The sequence below is a fragment of the Cyanistes caeruleus genome, chromosome 2 (genome assembly GCF_971803275.1).
Source record: "Cyanistes caeruleus chromosome 2, bCyaCae1.hap1.1, whole genome shotgun sequence".
In the NCBI taxonomy this organism is placed as follows: domain Eukaryota; kingdom Metazoa; phylum Chordata; class Aves; order Passeriformes; family Paridae; genus Cyanistes; species Cyanistes caeruleus.
In genome coordinates this window covers 101,590-112,098 of record NC_141702.1, presented here as the reverse complement: position 1 = coordinate 112,098, position 10,509 = coordinate 101,590, and the positions used below count along the sequence as shown (strand labels likewise).

The 10,509-nt window shown below is 37.4% G+C and overlaps 1 long non-coding RNA gene across 1 annotated transcript; it reads right to left on the bottom strand.

The window, feature by feature from the left end:
• Positions 1-7,254: 7,254 nt before the first annotated feature.
• Positions 7,255-7,865, bottom strand: LOC147654520 (uncharacterized). Its single transcript, XR_015282606.1, has 3 exons — positions 7,815-7,865; positions 7,420-7,467; positions 7,255-7,329 (listed from the first exon to the last, which is right to left on the bottom strand). It is a non-coding gene; the product is annotated as an uncharacterized LOC147654520 (long non-coding RNA).
• Between the last annotated feature and the right edge of the window lie 2,644 nt (positions 7,866-10,509).

Here is a 10,509-nt window from a genome sequence, read left to right as displayed (position 1 = left end):
GCACTGTCATAAGGACTGAATGTACACCTGTAGATATACATATGTATATATACATGTACAGGTATATCCTGGATAATGACGCTGCAGAAAAACACTTCACACTCTGGGACAATCCACTGAAGTTCCCAGACATCTGAACACTCAGTTTCAGCATGTTGAAGCTGCTTAGAAGTTCTCACTTTATAGATGCCCTAATTTTTTCATTGATATCAATCTACAAGCTTGCTTAGAGATTTGTGAGGGAAGGAGGGGCTTTGCCCCCTCTGATGTACCATTACTGCTTAAACATTTCAGCACATTTGCATTTTGTTTCCCCAGGTAATCTCACAAATTTGCTTGCTAAGCTCAAACCTGCGGAAAACCAAACACATTCCAACCAGAAGATTTAATGAAACAAGGAGAGCTAAATGGAGGCACACTGGTTCTGACACACTGGGAAGAACTATCAAATCCATCTCTAATATCAAATACTCTGCCTAGGGAGACATTACACAGTAAAAACACTTCCATCTGTTTAGGAAGAAAGATGTGAGATTATGGGAGATTAAAAGGGACCAAAAAGGGATTTGCTTTTAAGAGAAAGAAAAAGTAGTTCATAACATTGAGAGTATCACATAATAGGCACTTCTGCACAGAAATAAAAGCAAAATGCTGAGTTAAAAGCTCAGAGCCTTTGAACAGAATATCTAAAATATAATACTCATTTTTATTTTTAAATTGAGAATTTGAAAGAAGAGAAGCAATAAAATACTGTAAAATGTGGAAGGGAATCCACTAAAGGATTTAGACCCATTTCCTTTACAAATTGTTGTCCCAGCTTATGGACTACACACCCCACAACAGGCAATTTTAAGCAGGTCTTTATTGTATCAGTAAACAAAGCCAGGTAAAATCCACCCAGCTTCTCAGAGAAATATGTTACATTTGGAAAGCCAAAAAATATAAGAGAATAGTGTCTGATTCATGGAAAGACAAATGCACTGGGCTTTCTAGAGTCTAAAGCTGGAGGAATGAGAGAAGGCAAGGTTTCAAATTAAGAAATTAACAAACCTCTGGGTGGGGTTTAAATAGAAAAGAATGTTTCAGATGCATGAAAGGGGAGGGAAGTGTTTAAAATCAGGCTGTATATAAAACTCAGTGATAGACTAGGAAAGTATTAGAATATTGCCCAGCAAAGCTGTGATTCTCCACTTGCAGAGCAAACCAGATTTCTGTCAAAATGTGTAAGAATACCTTGTCTCACCCTAGAGAACAGGAATGAGTGATGTGGTTCCTTGATGCCTTTTCTAGGCCTGTTTCACCAAAGCCCTCACAACACAGGGATTCTTACCATCTTTTACTACCCTTCCACAGAATTTTCATAAGCCAGGGCCTGACAGATTCTGCCAATGTAAGGCCTGAAATGGAACTGACGTTTATGTTACATTAAATTATCCAAAATATTACATTAATTACTTAACCCTGTGTCCCCATGCAATGGACAGTGAAATCCTCCTGCCACCACCTGAGGCATAGAGAGAGCCACAGCATTCTGAGCAGAGCAAATCCATGTGCTGTCAAGACACTGCTCCCACACAGAAAATACTCACTATTCCCTTTTGATTGGGCAACTGTAAAACAAGGAAACCAGCCAGACCAAAACCTCCTCTCTCTTAGATCCTGATGAAATTATAAACACCTCCTGTTCCTATTCTTTATGCTCATTTTGACTAGGGGCTTCTGTAGAGAGCAAGTTCTGGAGTTCAGTGAAGCCCCAGGTTTTAAGCACTGGAGATAGCACTGACTCTACCAGCTCTGGGTAATGCTCCATCTCCTGTCTCCACCAACATCACCCTTGGTCAGGACAAAAAAGATCTCTAGACTATGAGTAACGCTTTCCTCACATACGGCAAACATCTCACTGGGAGCCTGTCATTAAAAATCAGCTTTCCCAAAAGGATGGCATTGAACTTAGCAATCCAATTAAATTTTTTTCTGATCCTACTTAGTCTGTTCTTCCTCTCACCCTCTGCAAACTTCTATTTAGTACCACAGTGTACAGTAGTGGGATTTGGGTTTGTTATCATAATCTTTGCAATTTATTTAATCCACCTAGAAACACGTGAAATTTATGTATAATAAAAATCACAGATGGGGAGTAATATTGTAGCTTCATTGAGAAAATAAAAATTTGAGCTAGTTTAATTAGATTCAGATATGATTATGGCATGAGTATTGAAAATTTTGATGCAGTCAGATTCAGGTTCATTTAATTCAGGCCAAGTGGAATGTGTCTACAGCACAGGGGAAATGTGAGTCACTGTGCTGCAGCACTGGGCAACAAAAGCTGTTAATCTAGCACCTAAAGAGCTGAGAATATCCAACAGACATAAGACTGACTAAATGGCTGCTGATGATTGGAATCATCACTGCTGAATGGAGGACCTTAAGTGCCCTCCACTCCCCAGTATTCTAGATGCAATTTAGGCTTTCACAGACTCCTCACTGTAATTCTATGCATATAAACTTGTGTTCAAGACTGAATCAGAGAAGGTTAAATACAAGTTCTGCTGCACTGCAGATTCCAGGGCAAGACTTTGAAATGCAGACCATTACTCTTTTGAGATCCCAAGATATTCCATCCCAATTCAATTTAAATTACACTGCAAGTAAAATACCCACTAATTTCAATGAGAAGCACATGATAGAAAGTCTGGGGCACATCTGGGCACACCCAAAAACACCTGAGCACACCCGGAGCTGAACAAAGTCCAACAAAGACTTTTACAGAAGCCAAATAATCTGACTCAAGTAATATCCTGCTAGAGCAAATATAATTGCTTAAATGTATGAAAAGGTATATGTACATAATGACTTGCAGGATTGAGTATACTTCTACTAAAATACAAAGAATGCAGCAGCTTCTACAGTAGGATTGGAAGTTTAGGTATGTATTAGTATTTTTTATCTTAAGACTTTGTCACAAACTAAGGAAATAGGAATACTGAAAGATTTCTTCCTTAAAACCAGCACCAATCATATTGTGACCATCAGATATCCAAATGCCATGAGTCTGCAGTAGATCCCTAGAAGTTGGAACAGGCAGGTGGATATAAAATTATTAAAAGCTATAAAGGCTGGCAGAGTAAGCTATCTGATATATTTATTTTAACATAATACATGATTTGTGCAGATTAGATTGCAGAAACTCTTCTCCACATTTTCTAGAACAAATAATCTCTAACTCTGTATTGTGCCAGTATGCAGAGCAGTTTGAGGAAAATAAACAGAAGCTTGTTTCTCAGAGGTAAATTTTGCCATATACTGGTTGCATTTATGTAAATGTCAAAACATATTCCTCAAATGTGAGTATGTTCTGTTTTCATTAGTCACTTAGAAGGAAAAGGGAAGCAAGTATGGACAATTCTTACAGCTTTCTCTTCCAGCTCCTCACCCCTTTAAAGCACACAAAACCAAATCCAGCTCTTGGAATACATTTGCAAATTTATTAGACTGCCTCTTCCAATATTTTTCATGAAACTACACTTTTTGTTAGACATTTCACACTGTACTGCATTTATAATTATTTATCCTGTCTGCATTCAGAATGTAAACTAATAAAATGTCTATTTTGGCCTATCAGATATCATAGGGTGCTTGCTTGACTCAAGAAAATAAATGCAGTTGAACCAAATGCCTGATAGCTGATTAGGCTCACATTTCATGATTTATTGAGACAAATAGAGTCAGAAGGAAAATACAAACAAATTAATTTTACTTCTAAGACCAGCAAGTCTATACAGATAAAGCAAAAAGCTATGTACCTGTCCCAGTAGAGAAATGCCTTAAGAATAACATTGAACATCTTTCATTGTGAATTAGGAAAAGTATTGCAACTGTATCAGCTGTCTTTAAAAAATACTCCAGCTTGTGGGGATACAAATCCTTTCTGGCATGTAAATCAATAAATACAGAATTCCAAAATGGAAAGGTTATACAGTGCTCCTTTCATGCACCATCAAATTAACATTGTGATGCTCACTTGCCTACCACCAGATTCTATTTTGACATTTCACTGTTATTAAATGTTGACAGTATGCCAAAGAGCAATCCAAATTCTTGCGTCCCCAGGAAGTTTAAGGACTCCATAGTGCTCTGAGGCTCTAAAAAGGCTGTCTGATTTCCACATTCAATCCTTTGGGAACAGAAATATAATCCTTTATAAAACATTTAGTATTCCTTTAGTTCTGGTCCAAGATTCTGATGGGAATAGCATTGAGGAGCCTTGCACACACTTCCCTGCACTTTGCTCGTGCACTGCCTCATTCAGATTTCTCTTTTGTTGGCAAACTTCAGTAGCCAAACCTTTACCCTATTAATTAATTCAGTGTGGTTTCTGCAATATCTCTGGATGCCAGCAATTGCCCAATCTACAGCAGTAGGTGTCTAAAAATACCGTGAGCCCCACTGGTATCTAATTATTTACCTGGAGCCAAATTCCGCTGTTAAACCCTTGAAAACATTTCCCCAGCACTAATTTTCACCATACTAATTTTCATTTACTTCCTATGGCAAATAACCAAGTTGCTGATCTTTACTTCCACTCCCCACTATCAATTATTTTGACTCCAGGACACCAAAGGCTGTGATTTAGAGGCAAGGGGAGCATATTAAAAACATGCACAAAGCCTGTTTTCAAAGTGTGTGCTCAAACCAATACTCTATAGCCAAGCATTCTTTTAATCAGGTGAGAAAAACAGGAAAAGAAGGAGGCTTTTTTTTACCAATTAACCAATTAAGAATTAACCAACGCTATTCAGATACTGAATGATCGTTGCTATACATTGAAAAAATTGCAAACCAGACCTTATTCCTTGATATAGGTAATTGTCATCGAAAAATTGCTAATTTCAGAGAAATACCACACTTCTATAAAGTGCAGACCAAGGAAAATGATGTTACATTAATTAGCTATAGGATAAGGTATGAATTATTTACCAAGGTTGATTCACATGCATAGTTCTTAACAGTCAGGCATGCAGATCAGATCAGATAATTCCACACAATCATATGATTACTAATTTCATATCCAATTACTTCATCAGTGTCTGTAATTGCATTACTTAGAGCTGCAGATCTGATAATATTCTTGTTTACGTGTTCTACAGACAGCTAGTAGATTTTTGGAGTCTATGTAGATACTCTATATATGATTTTAAACCCCAATTTTTATACTTCAGATACAAAGATAAGGCCATATGCTCATAACAAAGGTTTTCATCCAACTGTAGAAGAATATCTTCAGCTTCTATCTTCCTCTGGTTCATAAGGCATAAATTGCACTGTGTCACAAATCAGAGGGATTTTTCAATGACAGAAAATATGTTTCAATATTTGTTTAATAGAGGGTGTACAGCAAATGCAGAGTACCCTTTTACTTAAGTCCTAACCATTGCCACCATTAAGCCTTAAGTATCAATCAAATTGCTGCTGCTGCTATACTTGACAGATGCAGGTAGAAACTTAAGAAAACTCTATTCCAATATTCAGAATTTCTGCTGATGGTTATCTTCAACACGCTGTTCTGATTTGCAGTTTCTGTGACTACTGGAGCAGCACTAATATCTTCAAATTAAAAGGAAACAGAATTCAATTTTGACATTTAAACAAGAACAGGCACAATTTTCTTTGAAAGCTGTTCCAGCAGATAGAGCATATATACATCTACATATATATCTCTATTTTAATGCAAAAAACACAGCCATATTTATTCCATTTCAAAGATTTAACAAAGCAGAGAAAAGCACAATTAATTTAAACAACATATTTTTTATGCATTAGGAAATTGTAGTACTGAAAGTACTGTACTTTTACCTTTTAAAACTATTCACTGCAAACCATGTGAATTTATTTTGAATTAAATAAAGCAATGAAAAAGAGCAGCATAAATATGGTATTTCATTCCTATACATCCTATATGATGATGAGGCTTAGGATCTTTTTTTTCCCTGTATACTTACACCTGTTATTTAATTTGAACTCCCTGAACCTAATGAAGGAAGCACAAATATCTATATGGCTGTTGTAAGATTATGACTCAGTGTATTGATTTCAGTGGTACCAGTCATACATTTGTGTGATGCCTTTTCTAGTAACAACAGTTCCCTTAAATATATTGTGGTCTTAGACACAAAAAGTTTAATGGCATCAGAAAAGCACACTACCAAAATAAGCAAAGTTCATCATGGCCACTGAAGGTATTTGTCATTGAAGAAATTGGTTATTTTTTGTGCTGCCTCTGCTTCGCTTTAGCCTTACCCCTTGATGGATGTCCCTGCTGTGCCCTCGAACAGGGCAGCTGCTGCTCAGGGAATGAGCTCTGGGTAACCACAGAGCCCCCAGCAAAGCACCTCAACATCCTTGTTCCATGCCAGCTCACCTGCCCACTCTCCTTTCAAATACTGAGGGACTGGCATAAAACACATGTCTGTAAAATCAACATTTTTACAAGACACTGCTATTCTGCCAGAAAAATAATAGCTGGGCTTAAAACTGAGTACTGGAAAATACACTGGGAATTTGTTTTCTGATTTAAATCAAAACATTATTGAATCCATCCTTCTTCTAGTAATTCTATTATCTCACTATTTCTTTCTGTTAAATTATTTCTCTTCCTTGAAAAGGAAATTTGTATTTCCTGCTCTTCAGAGGGAGCAGGAAATACAAAAAACATCTTGTCAGGCAGAGTGGAAGAATATTGTAATTTGTTTCACTTGTGTAGCTATGTGGAGACAGCCTTTCTTAGCTTCCTTGGCTGTCCCAAGGAAGAGAAATATGAAGGGCAGTCATCCCAAAGGAACAGCCACATCTCATTTGGAATCACTGTTCCATATAATGGAACACTTCAACCAATTGTTCTGAGATCATTCCTAAGCCAAAAAAATAAATAAATTAATAACAGATAACAATTAGCATGTTAGTTAGGAAACAGAACAGTAGAACTCACATACATCACAAGAACTTGTATGTGTACTTAAGGCCTTCCATCATCCACATTAATGGTAAATGCTTCAGACCAAGTAGCCTACATTTTATCTGTTTTTGTCAAAATTAATATAAAACTCCTCTGCTTTACATTTTTCCCCCTCTGCCATCTCCCCATCATTTAATATCCAAAACCAAGCACAGACTATATGATTCCAGTCCATGTTTTTCTCTCATGTGCTACTTCCCACTTGGTGCTGGTGAGATAACATTCAGTCAATTCTTTTTTTTCTGGACAGCAAACTCAACGAGAGCCTCGGAGCATTCTCTCCACTTTATCATCTCCATCCATCAGCCTTATTCCAACTGAAATGGAAAAGCAGCACTTAGCAAGAACCGTCCATAAACTCTTACCCCTTCTGTAGCTGCTTGGAGAAGAAACTCTCTGCAACTGACATTTGTGGGCACAGTATGGGTCACCACAGCCTCCACAGACACTGAAGTCTTTTTTTCCCAACAAAAACAGAAGAAAGAGCTTAATCAATGAAATTTCCATGGTTTTACAGATAATTACAAATATGTTCCTATGCTGCCATCAACGACAATCAAAACATGTACTACGTACATCTGCATATGAAGACTGAGTTAACAGGGGCATTAAGACTGAAATGTTAATCCTTTTTCTCTGTGTAATTCACACAAGTCATAGCAAAATCCACACCTTTCAAACTGCTCACATTGAGCTTTTGAGCCTCAATCCAGCAAACGCCCAATGACAACAGAGAACTGAGCCCTTGATTTTAGGTATACACATTAAATATCTTTTGTTGGACTGGAAACTTGTAACTTACTTTTGTCAGCAAAATCCCTTTCACTGGTTTCAAATAGCTCTTGGACCTGGCAGTTCTTTGGAGAATGAAGCAGATAAGGGTTATCACTTGCTCTGTGGAAGAGGGCTGCTGGGTTTGCCTGTATGACATGTAATACACCAACCCAGTTAACACTGATTATGTTTCCAAGATACACACAAACATTTTGTTGGCATGGGCTTATCTCTGGCTCAAGGCCTAAGTATAATTATGGCTCGAGGCTAGAAATAGAAGAGCTGTCTTTGAGCATTGCAATGGAAACACAGTGAATAAGAAGGCAGAAATCTTGACAAATATGAAATACAATAACTTGTCAGGCAATAATGGCACATTGTAAAACATGGCATGACTTGTTAATATAACAGCTAATGGAAGGTTTTATACAGCAAAGTCCCTTCCTCAGGAGTCAAATTTTGTTGTACACAATTAAATCAAGGAAAATTATCACCACCATCTTGAGAGTGGTAGAGAAGAAAATACAAACCATCCTCAGAATTCCGTCTTCCTAAACTTATCAGGCTTTTCTTATAAAGAAATCCACACAGCTTGTTTTAATCTATTTACTTATTTGTTCTTGCAAAGAAAAAATGGATGAAAACCGTTATCTAGAGTGCCATATCAAATCTTCAGAATTTGGATGGATTCAGAAAAATCCATCCAGCTTATCTAGTTCTACTGAAACACTTTTTATTGCTCTGAACATAGAAAAAGGAATTTCTGATTAAGGGAATTCTCATGAGATAGTACAGAGAGCAGAAAGATCTTGAAAGTCCAAAACAGATTATAACTCTACACAACCAATTCATAAACTGATAAAGCCATTCCCACATGAAAGTGTATTTCAACAGTCCAGAGGGGTTATCTACTCCTTCTGAATAATCTAACATGCAAAACAAATTTGGGAATTATGGTAGTGGGATTATGCCATTTTGAACTATTAAGTAGGAGAAGATACAAATTTATCCAATTGTGGTACACAAAAATTATTGCTAGTCTATTTAGGACAAGATCTAACTCAAAATCCAAAAATCACAAGAATTTACAGCTACTCCAACTGACTGAATTCCTGTAACCTTTCAGGTTCTGCCAACTGAGCAAGCCTGGGTGTGACGAGGTTTCTTGCAAGTAACTACTGATATTTCTTCAGCTGCATTACAATCTCTTAGAACCTGCAGCTGATGTTTGTTTCTATGCTGTGATCGGGCTTGCTGCTTGTACTGTCCTCTGCATTCTGAAGCCTGTGTCCTTTGTCTGTGTGTCAGAGACAAATGGTGCAGTGCTATTGACCTTCATGGGGAACAGAGCAAAATGGTCAGCAAATCCCACATGATGGTTACAGCTGGAGGCCAACTGGTTTAATGAATTGTTCCTCTACCAGTGATCTATCAAACACAATCTGCTTGCTACTTTTGGTTCAAGAAACCCTTCCTTGGCTACCTCAGTTACAGAGTGACTGAATTAGAGTATGTTTATTGCTTCGATGATAAAGTTGAAAACTGAAGGCAAGAAAATAGAAAGCAAAAATGGAACTTGAAATGCTTTAATTTCCTTTTCACACACTAATCACATTGCTGACCCTGAATCTGTTTTTTCTACTTTTTCCCTCCTTTCTTCTTTGATTTCTGTGGTCTGATTTCCCAAATAGCTATTTTTGACAAGACTGAGTGTTTTCTAGTTTCTCTTTCCAGGAGCCTTTTCTGCAAAATTAATAAGGAAAAAGCAGTGGGGTGCAATCATAACACACACAGGGGGAAACAGAGACCAAATGATAAATCCTTGAACTCAAGGAATCCACAAATCCCTGCCCAGGTTTCCTTCTTAATGGCATTTAAGACTAAATTAAAGTAGAGCTGAGAAATTCCAAATTGTTCCCACTGTCATTTAGTTGAAGAGAGATGAATACTTTCAGAGTAACACCCTGTCTCTGGCTCTATTGCAGATGCCAGAATGGCAAACCCAAACAGGAAGCCAGGACCACTATTAGTGACAGATGAACTGAGGACTTCCATCTAAGGGCTTTCAAGAAGCTCCATAAAACATATTCTCTCAATAAAACTGTACTTAAAAATAGAGCAGAACTTAATAGACCTAGAAAAATATGCTTGCAACAATTATTTGACAGGTTGTTTTTATTTCTCTCAGAGGAAATGTATGAAGTTTATTTGGTTTTATATTCACCAGTGTTAATCATGAAAATAGTTCCATCAGATTTGTCAGCATACAAAGTCCATATTGTGTAATTTATGGAAAGATCACATGATTCTCATGCCAGGAGTGATCTCATCTCAAAATAAGTATTTTGAGTGATCCCTGTTTCTACTGAATCTTTTTAAGAACACCGAGGGAAGCTCTCTGTCTATGTAACTGGGCACAATACCAAATGTCAGTGTAACCTTTTCCACTTACACCACCAACCTCAGAGAGTGGCCCGAGCCATCAGGTTAATTTTAGCTATAATGCTGCATATTACAGGTCCAGAACAAGGTTTACATGAGATTGAACAAAACCATGAAATGAAAAGCCACTTGAGATTACTGAAACTGTATAAATGAGGCAAACTGCTGAAGACAAAGGAGTCAGAGAAGGTTTTACTGCAGGCTCTGCTATTCTTGCAGCCTTCAGTTTTGGTCACATGTGCACATATCCATGAACACAACAGTGGCATCCTTATGTTCTG